Below are 15,709 nucleotides of genomic sequence, written 5' to 3'. Positions count from 1 at the left end.
GAATGATAATTTACTAAAGGCACAATTGCCTTACTGGCATAAAAGGAAAAATGGGACTACTTAAACCACATGTCTTAATTCCACATTAGAATGTTAAACTGCACATTGCTATGTGGCCTATACCATCTTGGACACACCAGCTTGTAAGTTTTCTTCTCAAATAAAAAGGGCATTTTTGCTGTATGATATTAAAAGCCCAGTTAAAGGATTTAAAATGTTTTAAGTAAATTCAAAAGGTTACTAAAAAAGATAGGCTAAAATTCAAAATGATGGTTCTTTGAGATCTAAAATTAAATACACCTTAATCTTGAAAATATACATACATACATACATACATACATACATACATATAGATAGAGAGGGGGATAGGTATATTTATCCACACATATCAAGGTACATTTAATTTCAAAATTTCAAAAAAAATTAATTAAAATAAAATACTTTTTCTGTTGGCAAAAAAAAACATAGTTTGCCTTAATAAAAAATATAACCTACTAAAAAAGAAACTACTCAAAGTTAGGGTTGGGGCAGGTGTAATAATCTGTCCTGTCCCTTTAAGAGACAAGCCACACCCACTCCCTTCCCCATTCCACCAAGGCAAGCTGATTTTCAGCTTTCAGTCTGAGTCCCTCCCTTTTCTGTCTCTCTCCCAGAGAAGTTGCTGCTGAGGCTCTTTTCCCCCTCCACCCTTTGCCTTTCTCTCTCTGCTTCTCCCCTTCTCTCCTTTCCCCTCCATAACCCACTAAATAAATATCCAACCTCACTCTGCATGGTGTGCCTATCGTCTGTCTCTTGCCCACCGCATGGCTTCCTGCCCAGGACTAGCTACCTTCAGAGACCTGTGGTGTGGCCTTGTGGCATGCCTATCTATCTGTCTCTCCTTGTGTGACTGGCTGCCCTGTTGCGGTCTCTCACCCACCACAGCTGCCTGCCTGGGACTTGCTGCCCCTCTAGGCTCACTACAGCAACTTGGGGAACTGCACTGTCCCTGCCTGGGACTGGCTGCTCTTGAGACCCGCTGCCCACTGCAGCTGCTTGGGGACCTGCAGCATTTTACTTAAACCATTTCAGCAGGGTTCTGTTTTTGTTTTTCCAGGAGACTAAAAACATTCACCTAAGGAATCTGGAGACCACTGGACAAATGAGACATCTAAAGGAGAAGGACAAACTGTTAAGAGAAAATATCCCAAGAAAAAGAGTAAATTGGCCTAGTGGCATAGCACACCCCAACAAGGTTGAATTTCACGAACCTTCCCAAACACTGTTTTTGCTGCTCTCTAAAATAATAAAGGCAGATTTCATTTCAGTCTCATGTCAGAAGAGCCTCCTGGTATGGATCAGAAGAAAACCAAAGTTAAGGGCTAACTATTGCTACTAATCTCATAACCCTTTAATTTTATTTTGACTCTTTAACACTTTCCTTAATAAATAAATATTATGGAGGCTGGAGAGATGGCTCAGCGGTTAAGAGCACTGCCTGCTCTTCCAAAGGTCCTGAGTTCAATTCCCAGCAACCACGTGGTGGCTGACAACCATCTGTAATGGGATCTGGTGCCCTCTTCTGGCCTGAGACATACACACAGACAGAACACTGTATACATAATAAATAAACTTTAAATAAATAAATAAATATTATCTCAAAATTGATAAGACTGTTTATATATATATATAAACACACACACACACACACATATATAAACACATTCTGCTGGGATATTAGTATTCATACAGAATACTAGCTAATTTTATAAATAAGTTTCATTTAGCTTTCTGTGTGTGTTTTTAGGTTTGAGTCTGAAGTAGATATCTAGGAACTAAGTTTGTGTACCCCAGATTACTTAGTAGATTGTGGCCCTATAGGCTTTCAGAGATCTGCTATCTATGCCGTCCAGCGGGACATGAACGAAGGGTCCCTGATAACCTGGAGGGGAGGAATGGAAGGGCAAGAGACACGAGAAATGACAGCAAATCAGGCTTTCTGATCAAGCTGCAAATTTTATTTTTTCTCAGAAGCTGTTATATAGCAAACAGGCAGCGGGGAGGGGAGGGTTTCAGGAAAGTCTGGTCTGCTGGAATTCAGGTCTGAAAGGTCTCTAGCTGAGAGAAAGAGATATTAACTAACAAAGGAGGTGCTAACTGCTTCTAAAGCCTGGAGCCTGTTGTCTCACTAGGAGATAAGATACCAGATTAATTTCCTAGGCCCAGAATTTATCCTGCAGAGGTGATAGAGGTGAATATTTTACTTAACTTGTAAATTTAAGATGGCATAAACAAAATACAAGCCTCAAAATACAGATCTTTGCTTCCGGCAGCTGTCTATGGCATTTAAAGTGTTTCAGTTTTCTGTAGTCAACTGTGACCATTCCTAACAGAGACCTTATGATCTCCAAAAAGATGATGGGACCCTGCAATGACAGATTCACCTGGACTGTGACAAACACCACCCAAAGATCAGTTTCAAACTACAAACTGTTCAGGACAACTTCAAAGCTGCTAGCTGAGAGGGTCCTGCCTTACAGACTACTCTTTTAAGACAAGCCCTGCCCTTTCCCATTACACAGAGACTGGACAACAAATACAGCTAGCTCTCCCAGGACTTGATCATTTTCTTAATTTTCTCAGGGTCCCCTAAAAATGCTGTCACCCCCAGGCATCGAGAAGTAAGTTTAAGAACATGATGCCCACATTCCCAAGATGTGGGGTTGGTGATTTTTGATTATTTGGTGGGTTATGGATGTTATTCTTTGGGTCCCTACCCTAGCCACGCCCACTCCCATAACCTCTGACCTGCCCGTCGCCATCTTGGGACCCTTCCTCTCTTTCTGCTTCCTTGGCGTGTGCACGCGTTTTCTTTTCTCTGTCTCTCTCTTCTTTTATCTCTCCTCTCTCCTTTTATCTCTTTTCTCTGTCTTTCTTTCTCCCTCTTCCTTAATAAATACTTATGGCTATTACCTGTGTTTACGTGTCTGTTACCTGCCACCACCGTGGGCCAAGGAAGCGTGCCCTCCTGTAGCTGCTTTCTCATGGCGGGCCCCGCCAACCCACCCCAGGAATCATTTTTTAAGAATAACAATGGATGTTTATCATCATTTAGAGGAGTTAATTGCAAATTGGTCATAGTAAGGGAGGTTGGATTCAAGGATCTCTTTCTGAAAAGAAAAAAAGCGAGATAAAGAAATGATAGAGGGCTGGAGAGATGGCTCAGAGGTTAAGAGCACTGACTGCTATTCCAGAGGTTCTGAGTTCAATTCCCAGCGCCCACATGGTGGCTCACAGCCATCTGTAATGACCTCTTCTGGCCTGCAGGCATACAGACAGACAGAACACTGTATACATAATAAATAAATAAATAAATCTTAAAAAAAAGAAATGATAGAATAAAGGGGTATGTTATTGATCTACTTTTAAACTAAAAACAACTATATCTCAAAAATATAATCTCAAATATTTTGCATTGGTATGAATTTTTGTATATTGACACAGATATAAGATTATTTTTGTTATAATAGTGTTATTCTTAAAATATTTCTAGATGTTTGCGGCACAGCTGCTAGCTCCAAAGAGACGGTTGTTGGTCCCCGGGGCAGGCTGGGGGAGCCGCCATGCGACAAAAGGCTACAGTTTCCCACCAGCAGGAGGGCACGCGCTGCGAGGGCTGTGGCAGCTGTAACAGACACATAAACACAAAAGATAGGCATAAAGGTAAAATATTTTTTACAGGAGAGAGGGAGAGAGGGAGAGAGGGAGAGAGAGAGAGGATAAAAGGAGAGAAAGACAGAACACATGCCCACGCCAAGAAAGCAGAAAAGGAAGGGGCAAGATGGTGGCGGGCAGGTCAGAGGTAATGGGAGTGGGCGTGGCTTGTCCCTTAAAGCGACAGGAAAGCACAACAAATAGTCTGTAAGGTATTGGAACTATGTAGCTCATTTTAAAATGTAATGTAAAGTTCTAGTCCTTGAAAGCTATTATTATAAATTATTTAGGATAATTAAGAAATACAGGTTAGTAGTTAGTTATATATAGAAATCAAACTTGAAGTCATAGTAAGTATGTTTTCAAGGTCAAACAGACATATATTTTAGATAGGTAGATGATCTTCAAATACTTCAGAGACCTACAGAATATCGCATGTAAGATGTTTTAATAACATAAGACTTTTCATGACAGAGAGACATGTCTGCTCTTGGCAGCATATCTACTTCAGAGAAGATGATGGGCCTTGAAGAACCTTCACATGGAGTTTTCTTTCATTATGGCAAAGTGAGCCACTGGGCAAGAAACTGCCCTTGCCTCCACTGCTGACAGTATGCTGTCCAAACTGGACAAACAAGACACAGAAGGCAACTGCCAAACAATCCTTCAAAAATTCCTGCTTTACAGGAGAGCCCTTCAGCTATGCTAGGCCTGTAAACTGAAGATGGATGCTCCAACATTGCAGAGGAACACTGGGTGACTGTCCAGGCAGCCAGATGTCTCCATCATTTCTGTAGTTTTGGAAGCTGTTTGCTCTGCCTTTCCTGATTACTCAGGCAGTCTTTTGTCCTTCTCAGGTCTCTGATGGAATTGAAGACTAGCTATTTGAGTTTTACCATTTTCTCTGTTACCAAACTAAAAAAAAGAAACTTACAAAAGAGATGCAAAGTTTATAGAGGTCGAGAGGCATAAAAGTTTACGTTGTTTATTTAATAAAATATTTTAAGGTCTAAAATGATATTTTAGGCTGATAATAGAAGATATGATAGAAAGTGGTTTAAATAGAAAATTTGGATTCATCAACATAAAATAGATATTAGAGTATTTTCTCTAAATTTGCCAAATACAAATGGACTGGACATTGTGAATGTCATTCTTTGTTTTGTTTTTCAAGTAGGGTTTCTCTGTGTAACAGTCCTAGCAGTCCTAGAACTAGCTCTTGTAGACCAGGCTGGCTTCAAACTCACAGAGATTCACATGCCTCTACTTCCCGAGTGCTGGGATTAAAAGCATGCACCATCACTGCCCCATGTGAATGTAATTCTTGCCTGATAATTGTTCTTGTTGTATATAGTTTTTACTGTGTTAGAGTGTTGGAGCCAAAAAAAAATGGTTCCCTTTCACCTTGATCAAAGGTCAGAGAGTTCAGGCCTATTCTTGCTCCTTCAAGGTTATGACAGGAGGTTTGTCCCAGGGTGTGGCTGCCTATGGGGTGTGGTTGCTGCATGTCCTACCTAAACAACAGAATACTAAACTCAGGATGTAGTTACTTGATGCTTTGGGTATTGAAGAGGTAATTACTCTGTTTGTTCTTTGTATCATGGTAAAGCCGTCTTTTGCCTTCTTCCTCTGTTTTGGATTGGAGTATATAAAGCATATAAAAAATAAACATGGGTGGATTCAGCATTCACTGAGTTGCCCTCCTGACTCTATCTTGTAATTCTGTCTATTTCTTTTGTTTCTCTGTTTTTTCTACCTACTATTTCTTAATCATCACACTTCCCTCCAAGCACGGACAAATAAGCCAGGAGGGACCCGGCTGATGTTGTTGGCCAGACACAAGATATGGCATTAGAGTTAAAACCTTTCCTTTTTATTTAGACAAAAAGGGGGAAATGTTGCAGGACATTCACACTGCAACACTCCAAGACTTTTAATAAAGTTAATCTTCAATCATGGGACAGAACCAGTGACTAGCTGACCAGAATTAGTCATAGAGAAGCCAGGAATTCGTATAAAGAAGATAAAAAGAGTAGGACTAGAGTTTGGTGCTTCTTTTGGTTCGGGGACAAATGAAGAGATGTGTGTGTCCTTTGTGTCTCTGGCCAAAAAGAAAGGTCAGCTGGTTGCTTCTCAGTTTCTCTGATCTAGCAGGTTTTCACCCCAACATCTGACTTCTGAGTTTTTATTGGTAAATAGAATAATAGAGACTTAATTTAAACTTACATGTTGCTGGGATTGTGGAATCAGAAGGTCATTCAGGATATAGACTGAGTGGCCAGTAGGGTGCTGACTCAGGGGGAAATAGGGCTGAAAAAAATAATTAAAATATCAGTAGATCCATTGCAGTCACTAAGCTGATAGAAAAACATCAAGTGAGTTTTAGGCCAGCCTGGGCTACATGAGGTCCTGCTTCAAAGACCAAAACACAGGTTAGTGCGATGACTTTGGTAAAGGTGCTTGTTCACCAAACCTAAAGACCTGAGTTTACTCCTCAGAACCCACTGGTGAAAGGAGAGAACCAAGCTGTCCTCTGACTTCCACACGTGCACCCTGGCACACTTGCATCTACACACATGCAAATATTAGTTAAAATAAAGCAAAATGAAAATCATTCCCAAGCATTGTCATCAGCGTGTGATTTGGGGTCAATCTCTTCTCTTTAGGAGCCTTGGGGTACTGTCTCCTTAGTTCTAATTAAGACCATCCCACAGGATTACCTCTTAAGATCCCCCAAAAAATATTTCCTGAGGTGACTGGTTCAAAAAGTGATGAGTATTTCTATTCTGTGAAATACTATGCGACCTTTCTCAAGGGTGGGATGGACTAAATCCTGATTGGACAGAGAGCTCTCCAAGACACACACACTGTGTAAAGAACAGAAGGTTTGCAGGTCACACTGCCGTGCACTGAATGCTGCAAGGCTGACATTTATTTTAATCAGACTTTTAACATGAATATGTGTTATATAATATGAAGTATATTTACATATTGTAGTATATTTACACATATCACATATGCTCATTTATGTTTCACTGTGTGTACATGAAAACCCATTGGAAAGACTCAATGAGGTAGGCAGGTTTGATGGCACATACCTGTAATCCCAGGATTCAGGAAGTGGAGACGCAAAGACTCAGAGTTCAAGGCCACCCTTAGGTACATTCTAAGACTCTGTGTCATTACTCCCTTGTCTTCTCCCTAAAAGTTTGCAAGGTAAGTCTGGAAGCAATACTTGTACACCCAGTGGCATTATTCATAAGGAATATGCAGAATCCACCCACCTGTCTGTTCTCAGGTGAGTGGTTATACAAACTGACATATACACACAGTAGAATATTATTCAGCATGAAAAAGATGTTTGCTGTTATTACTATTTGTTTATTTATATTTTTGAGATAGGGTCTCACTATGTAGTCTTGACTGGCCTGACATACATAGCTGAGGTTGAACCCCCATCTATATATGCAACCCTTCTGTTTCTCTTTTCCATGTACTGAGTTTTTTCCAAGTTTGCCACTCCCAGTAAAGAATGACATTTTGTCGCATGCCTCCCTCTGCATGGCTTGAGGACTGACCTAAGTGAGGCTGTGAGGGAATGAAGGAATGATAACAGACATATCCACAGAAAAGCTGGGGTCGTGTGGATTGGCCTCTCTGGTAGAGAAGCCACAGTACCCTGGAAACTCAGTGTGTGTGTATTATATACAGGCAGGTGGGGTTATTAGACACAGCTGAACAAGGAGGCAGGTTTAGATAATCTCAGCAGCAGTCAGCTCTGTTGGAGAGCAGCCTCCACGTGGAGACTTCTGGGGGAAGAAAGCTATGGTGGCCATTTTCTGCACACACCGTCAACATTTGCACCTTGTAGTGGTTTGGAGGAGAATGTCCCTCATAGGCTCACACATTTGAATGCTTGGATCCTGGGAAGAATTAGGAAGTGTGATCACGTTGGAAGAGGTGTGTCGCTGGGTTGGATCTTGAGATTTCAAAAAGCTACCGCCATCGTTCCCCTCCCTCCTCTCCCCTTCCCCTCTTCCTCTCCCAGCCTCCTGCTTGTAGATCAGATGTAAACTTTTTACTGCTCTAGCGCCACAGTTGCCCACTGGTTGCCATGGTCCTTGCCACAATGGTATAGACTCTCCAGCCCTCTGGAAATGTAAGCCCCTAATTAGACACTTTCTTTTATAAGCTGCCTTGGGTTAGATCTTACTGGAGACAGAGATTCTGTTTTATAAGAGGAGAAGGATTCTGGGGATGGGGACTAGCTTGGTCGTGAAGTGCATCCTGTGCAAACATGAAAACCTGGGTTTGAATTCTCGACTCTCCATCTGTAAGTCCAGTGCTAGGACATGGCGACAGGAGGGTCCCCGGGACTGGCTGTCCAGTCGTATGTATGGTCAAAACAGTGAGAGGCAGTGCTTCGAAAATAAGGTGTAGCAATTGAGGAAGACACTCAGTATCGTCTCTGGCCTCCACACTGGTGTACACACACACACACACACACACACACACACACACAAGTTCGTGATCTGCATGGACCTGTGCCTTTACATCTTTACATCTTTTGCGAGCAGGCAGCCCACCACAGCAGAGCGGGTGCTGGGCAAAGCCTTTCACCATAACCAGAATGACAGAGAAAAATGACCAGAACAACAGTCCCTGTGTTATGGTTTGAATGTGAAACATTGCCCTAGGCTCATGTTTTTGAACACTTGGTACCCATTTGGTGGCCCTCTTTGAAGGTCTAGCTAGCTGAAATTTGATGCTGGGGTCACCTTACATGTGCTATCTGCCTCTTGTCTTGTCTGGCTCTTTGTCTGATCAGATGGACCTCCCAAGGGACTCAACAAGCTCCTGATGCCATGATGGAACCCCAGATGCTGTGCCTTCCCTACCCTGATGGACAGGGCCCCGAACACACAGCCCAGATTAACCTTTTTTCTCATAAGTTCTTGCCATCAGGCATTTCGTCACAACTACAAGGAAAAGCAGCCAACTGCTTTACCAGGAACTCATTCCCCTAGGCCCTACCTCTCAAGGGATCCATGGGATCCCCACCCTACCATGCTCCAGACCCAATTTCCTTATCCGTTTGCAAGGAGAGCATCTGGTTAGTTCTGAAGGTCAACTCTGGTTGTGCGTCTGACAGGATTTAGAAGCACCTAGATTAGTAAAGCACATGCCAAGGCAAGAAGACCTGCTGTGAAATTTTGGCTCTCTCCCACAGGCTGGGAGCATGACTAGGGTAAGTCAGGGAAGGAGGAGCCCACCACAGGTGTTCTCACTCTGCCTCTGAACCACCACGATGTTAGGGGCTCTGCTCCAAATCTACACACACACATGCATGCTCTTTCACATTGGCATCTCGAGATGTCAACATCTTCAGAACCCTCCTCTTCCCTCTCCTGATGCCTCAACGCTTTACCTGGGAAAATATTGGGTAACCACCCCTCTACAGTTGTACTGACCTGGCTCTGCCATCTGCGAGTTTCATCGTCTTGGTCAAGTGGCATAAGCTTCCTAAGCCACAGTTTCCTCCAATGGAGAAATGAGACATTGGACAGCACTAACCTGATTGGGTTATTATGGCAAGAGAAGGCGAAAGAGGGGGAGAAGTGAAGAGGGGCGAGGGACTAGAATGACCAGCTTTCTCTCTACATACTGCTGGATCACAATCAGTGTTCAAACTCCAGTTTGCTTCCACCACGGCCCTCTGCAGTAGCCACTTTTAAGATGGCCTCCAGAGCCCTCACCCCTGGTATGCGCACACCTGTTGAGTTCCCTCTCACACTGAGAATACCTGGGTGGTATGGTCAGTAGAATAAGGGATGGATACACCTCGTGAGACGCTATGGTTCATTTTGTAAGTGTGCCCCCTGAGACCCGAATACTGAAGACTTGCTCCCAGTCTCTGGTGCTATTGGCAGGAGGCGGGACCTGGCGGGAAGAAATCAGGGTCTCTCCACCCTTCCAGGGCACAAATGAAGCTGACAACAATACTCATCTTACTGGGGTCCTGCCCACCACGGAGTGAGACGCTCTCTGTCTGTCACACCCTCGCAGCACTGTGGTCTCCTCAGCATGGGCTCTAAGGCAGCAGGGCTAAGCGACCATGGACTCACCTTCCGCCTTCCAAAACGATGAGCCTTGCTTCTTTGAGCCCTAGCTTCTGGTGCTGGGGGGCAAACCCACATGGGAGCAGCTGTCACAGACGTCTGTCAGGGCCATGAGCTACTTGCTAACAGTTTCTGAATTCACATTGATGATATTAATTGAAAATCAAATTCGGAAACTGACTGTGTCATGCCTGTAATCCTCGCACTTGGGTACTGACATCAGGTGGATCAGAAAATGGAGGCCAGCCTCTTCTACATAGCAAGTGGAAGGCTGATCTGGTTGATTGGAGACACTGTTGTCTAAAATAAACCAGTAACATCAATCCCCACTGTCAGGTGTATAATGAATCCGAAGTATTTCCGGCAGTGTTCATCCAGAACACTAGTTACGCGTCTCAAAACTTCACTGTGATCTTGGTTCTGACCATACAATCCAGACACATTGTAGTTTGCGTGCCGTCCACTACAGTGCTGATGGATGCTTCTTGAACCGCGCTGCTCAGGTTGGAGTCCTATGACACGCAGCATTTTTACTGTGCATACAACATGTTCCGTTGTTTGTTTGAGACAAGCTCTCATCATCAACTCTGGCTGGACTGGAACTCCATATGGAGACCAGGCTGGCTTCAAACTCACAGAGATCCTCTTGCCTCTTGAGTGCTGGGATTAAATGCATGTACCACATACAGATCTCAGTCTTTAAATCTTCAGGATTTATAACCAGGTAGCATTTGATTTACCTGTTTTATATATGCACAGGGTTTTATAAAAGCACACAGCACAGGCTGGAGGAATTGACTCGATGATGAGGCGCTTGCTTGCTTACTGCACAAGTGTGAGAACCTGAAGATGGAGCCGCAGAACTCACGGTGGCAGCAGCTGTAGTGCCAGGACTCTCGTAGGGAAATGGGAAGTAGAGATGGGAGCGTTCCCAGGAGCGCATGGGCCTGCTGGGTAGTTACTAAAGAACTGTGAGAGACCCTGCCTCAAACAAAGGCAAAGATGAAGACCAAGACATGGGCTGTGCACTGAACTCCACAACACTATGACATGTGTGCCCAGAACGCTCACATACTAAATCAAGGCTGGGCTGGGTGCAGCTACCTGGGAGGTGGAGGCAAAAGGATTGTTTGAGACCAAAAGTTCAAAATCAATCTGGGAAAGATAGCAAGACCCTACTTCAAATACAATACGATACAGAAACATCAGCATATAGTTAGTCCCCTGTATACTTGGATTCCAGGGTGCAATGGACTGGATCATAATTCTTTAAAGATTACGTCTGTTGGATGCGTGGAGACATGGCTCAGAGGCTAAGAGCATTTGTTCTTGCAGAGGACCTGGGTTCAATTTCCAATGCACACAGAGCGACTCACGACCACCTGTGACTTCAGACCCAGGGAATCCGATGCCAACTTTTGACCTCCTCAGACACCATCACGCACATGGTGCCCATTTAGGCATTACATCATACACATAAAAAAACCATAAGAAGATTCCATATAGCTAGGCATGGTACTGCACGCCAGCTGCACGCCTTAATCCCAGCACTCAGGAGGCAGAAGCAGGAGGATCTCTGTGAGTTCGAGACCAGCCTGGTCTACAGAGCGAGTTCCAGGTCAGCTAGAACTGTTACACAGAGAAACCCTGTTTTGAAAAACAAACAAAACAACAACAAAAAGATCGCATCTGTTGGGCCTGCACAGACATTCTTCTTGGACTGTTCTGAAGACAGTGTGTGACAGCTGCTTACAGGGTATTGTAAGTGTCTTATGAGTAACCATACATGCTCTCAGATGGCCAGAGAGGGTGTATTAGGCTGCATTAGAAAGTGAGACACTTGAGCACCACAGATTTTGATATTTTCTGGGGAATATCCTAAAATCAACCCACCGGGAATACCAAAAAATGGATATTTTAATTTATTATTATTATCATTATTATTATTTCATGTTGTTAAAATTCCTTCCCAGGGAAAGAGTAAACAATGTTTACCCCTTCTCTTTGGTTTTGACAACACACCTAGGCTCAGTTCTGCCACAGTTCACTCTGGGGTGCCAACAGCTGTGTAGGATTTCCTTACAGAGCAGAGGTGAGGCATACTGACAGGGGTGTGGGTGTTCCCTCCCCAAAAAAGGCCGCACCTGGAAAGCCTTATGCAACTGGGATAAGAGCTTCCAATAACTTCATGGGTAGATCTCCTACTCTAGTTGTTCTGTGTGTGTGTGTGTGTGTGTGTGTGTGTGTGTGTGTGTGTGTGTTACGGGAAGAGCTGCTGGTTAGTAGAAAGCACTTGAATACTGGGTAGGGGTTTAAACAGTCGACAAGCACAACTGGGATAGCTGGGTAATAGGACACACAGTTGAATGCCCCAAGATGGCAGTTGCTTGGCTTGGAGGTCATTCAGTCATCACAACAGTGCGTTGTGTGTTTGGACATGTGCATGTCATGGTTTGTACATGAAATCCAGAGAGCAGCTCTGCGCAGTCCCCCCTCCTCCAGTACAGGGATCTGGGGATCTAACGCAATTCATCAAACACCTTTACTCACCGAGCAGTCTTGCTGAGTGTTATTTTTCACAGAGCAGCAGCTAGCTGAGACTCTTGTTTGTGTCTGACTCTCATCCCAACCCACCCCTAGCCTTACCTAAGACCTAGGTCAGTAGAAAATGGCCCCAGGATTTGACAGAGTAGGCAGAACTGAGGACAAGGCAGGGACAAGCTGGGGTCAGAGGGGCTCCCTAAGTGCCTTTGATGGCTCAGGCCTCCCTAGAGAGGGGGCTGTCCAAGGGAAGATCACTGCTGCTGGGCGCCCCAGGGCTGTACTGACTCCTTTTCTCCCTCTGGGAAATGGGATGATAATGAACCAGCGGCACAAGCCTTGGAGAAGGATAAGGGAGGGTTCAAGGTGGGTGGGGAGTCCCTGAGCCTATCTCCTCTCTGGGCTGAGATGGCAGGTAACAGGACTCCGTCCAAGCCAGGTCAGGTGACCTGCTGACTGCAGGGGAGCCCAGAGGAGGCAGCTGGAGTGTTGATGCACCAACTTGGATAGTATGGGGACCCCCAGAGGCTGTTTGCTCCGCTGCGCACAGAACTCTGCGGGAAACCCCAGCACTCTTTCCAGACCACCCATTGTCTCGACTGAGCACATCTACCAACTCCATCATCTCAACAACTTAATGGTGACCCGTCTTGAAATCTGTCCTACCTGCTCCAACATCTCCTGTGATTCCTTGCTCTACCTGGAAAAAGAGTAAACTCTTTCGTCTTCGTCTACACGTCTCTTCCTCCCTGCTTCTTTCTTTTTTCTGTCTTTCATCTGTTATTAAGAACTTTGGGCCGTGGCTAGAGAGATGGCTTGCAGTAAGTTGCTAATCGGGAGAACCTGGGTTGAATTTCTAATGCCCACATGGCAGCTTGCCGCAGACTCTCACTCTCGTTCCATGGGCTCTGGCGCCCTCTTCTGACTGCTACAGACCTGCTGGTAAAACACCATACATTAAAAACAAAACTGAGGAGGGCTGGAGAAGGAGCTCAGGGGTTAAGAACGTGCGCTGCTCTTGCAGAGGACCATAAATTGCTTCCCAACAACCACACATGACAGCTTCCGGGAGGGGAGGGGTGTCTGACATCTCATATGTACATAGTCACACACAAGCACACATACACATAATTTAAAATAATAAATAGTTGGGTTGGAGGGATGGCTCAGTGGTTAAGAACATTGGCTGCTCTTCCAGAGGACCTGGGTTCAATTCCCAGCACTCACATGGCAGCTCACAACTGTCTGTAACTCCAGATCTGACACCTTCATACACACACTTGTGTGTATAGGCAAAACACCAATACACATAAAATAAAAATAAAAAAATAAATAATTAATAAACAAACAAATAAAACTTTAAAAATAGCCTGGGGAGCACATACCCACAATTCCAGTACTCAGGAGCACTGCCGTGTGTTTAAGGCAAGCCTGAGCTACATAACAACAGCCTGTCACAAACAAAAAAGACAAAGCAGAAGAACACAACAAGAACAAAAATACAAAACAACCCTACTGTGTGCAGGCACTGGTCTGGGCATGGAAATCAACCGTGCCTATCAGACTGGGTCCCTGTCCTGTGGGAGCCCACAGATGGAACTTTCCAGACAGGCACATCAACAGTCGTACCCTGGGAGAGCGGAGCTTGGCCGCGGGAGCCCTGGCAGCCCTACGAACATGGAGACTGCAGTAATCTGCAGGCTGGGTGTCGGGGAGCTCGCAGGAAGTAGAGATAGTTCTGAAAGCCCGGCAATCCTGAAGCTGAGCTCTGTGTCACCGTGGCTTGTCCCCTGCAGCTCATGTGGGAATTTAGTTCCCCGTGTAAGAATTCTGAGAGGGGCTGGGGTCTGTGTGGGTGAGGAGGTTGTAGGAGCCCGCTCCACACTTGGATCGGTACAGTTTTCATGAGATGGGGTTAGCTCTTGCCAGAGGAGACTGTTGGTAGGCGTGGCTTTCTGCTTTCCACCAAGTGATGAGAGCATGAGGCCCTCACAGGTGTAAACTCACAGACATGTAAATTTCCCGGTCCCAGTGTCATAGCAACGGAAACCAGCCTATAGCAGTCTGCATAGGGAAGAGGGAACATGGTCCATGCCACAGCACAGCTGCGGCTGCGCCGGCTTCTCCCCAAGCCTGGCCTCGAGTTCTATGAGGATGGTGCACTGGAGAGGAGGGGAGGAGGGGGTGTGGGTCTCATACAGTCAGTGCTAGCCCATGGAGAGAGCCCTCCTGTTCTGGATGTCACAAGCCCTGGATAACGGAAGTCTGAAGTCAGGTTGTGAACTATGTTCCTCCTGAGATGAGGGGTAGAACTTCCCTTGCCTCTTTCTACCTGCTGCCATTTCCCCGTGCTCCTCCAGGTCCCTTGTCACTTGGCACCCCTCTGACCCCTGCCTGTAGTCACATGGCATGTCCTCTTCTCCTGTTTTCTGTTTCTGAGAGTCTCATGTAGCCTAGGAGGGCCTCAAACTCCCTGTGTAGCCGGGTTGGTCTCAAACTCGCAGTCCTCTCTCCTCCACGCTCTACTTGCTAGGATTACGGGAGCGTATGCATCACCATGAATGGTTTATGTGGGCCTAGCAATTGAGCCCAGCGTTTCCTGCATGCCAGATGGGCACTGTAGCAACTAAGCTACATTCCTTTCTGGTTTATTTATCTATATCTTATTGTTTTAAATATTTATTTATTTTAATTTTCTGTGTATGAATATTTTGCCTGCATGCATGCCGGATGCACGTGGAGTCCAGGAGAGGGTGTTGTAACCCCTTGAGTTAGACTTAGAGGTGGTTATGAGCCATCCTGTGTGTTCTGGAAACTAAAATCCGGGCTCTCTGGAAAAGCAACCAGTACTCTTAACTGCTGATCCTTCTCTCCAGCCCCTGACTCAGGCTCCTGAGTGCTGGGGTTACAGGCACACACTGCCATGCCTGTCTCCCTTCTAAACTTTTAATAAGGACAACAGAGATATTACCACAGAATGACCTCATCCTAATTTAATGAGGTAATTTGATCTATAAAGACCTTATTCCCAAATAAGGTCCTGGTCAGAAAGGAACTCAACATATATCTGGGCAGGATACAACTGCACTACTCAAAGAAAGGTGGGTTTGTGGGCACTTCTGAGTCGAGCAACTGTGGCCCTGCTTTGAGATCACATACATATCAGGTCGGCAGATGCCTGGTTTTCTTGAGTGTGCTCCTCCCTGAACAAATTCAACACCTCCTGCCCTCTGCTGTCCATGGGTGGGAAAAGCACACTGGAGTCCACGGAGCCATTATTCAAATGCTTGGGGGGCCTGAACCTCCCCAGCTGTGTTGAGACACCAGTTCTCTGGCCCTGGACATCACTGCTTTAG

General features: G+C 45.2%; 1 long non-coding RNA gene across 3 annotated transcripts in view; it reads left to right on the top strand.

The window, feature by feature from the left end:
- LOC126500768 (uncharacterized) overlaps positions 1-5,388 on the top strand; it is a 21,666-nt gene extending 16,278 nt beyond the window's left edge. For 2 of the 3 annotated variants that reach the window (XR_007591424.1, XR_007591425.1), the window contains one exon: positions 1,097-1,596. This is a non-coding gene — a long non-coding RNA (uncharacterized lncRNA). Of the gene's footprint in view, positions 1-1,096; positions 1,597-3,532; positions 3,703-4,167 lie in introns of those variants that run through there. The other variant, XR_007591426.1, reaches the window with a different exon arrangement.
- The last annotated feature ends 10,321 nt before the right edge of the window (positions 5,389-15,709 follow it).

Source organism: Alexandromys fortis, unplaced genomic scaffold (assembly GCF_014885135.2).
Source record: "Alexandromys fortis isolate MF-2015 unplaced genomic scaffold, M_Fortis_MF-2015_v1.1 scaffold_7, whole genome shotgun sequence".
In the NCBI taxonomy this organism is placed as follows: Eukaryota; Metazoa; Chordata; class Mammalia; order Rodentia; family Cricetidae; genus Alexandromys; species Alexandromys fortis.
Note: the sequence above shows the minus strand (reverse complement) of the source record. Positions and strands in the feature narration are given on the sequence as shown.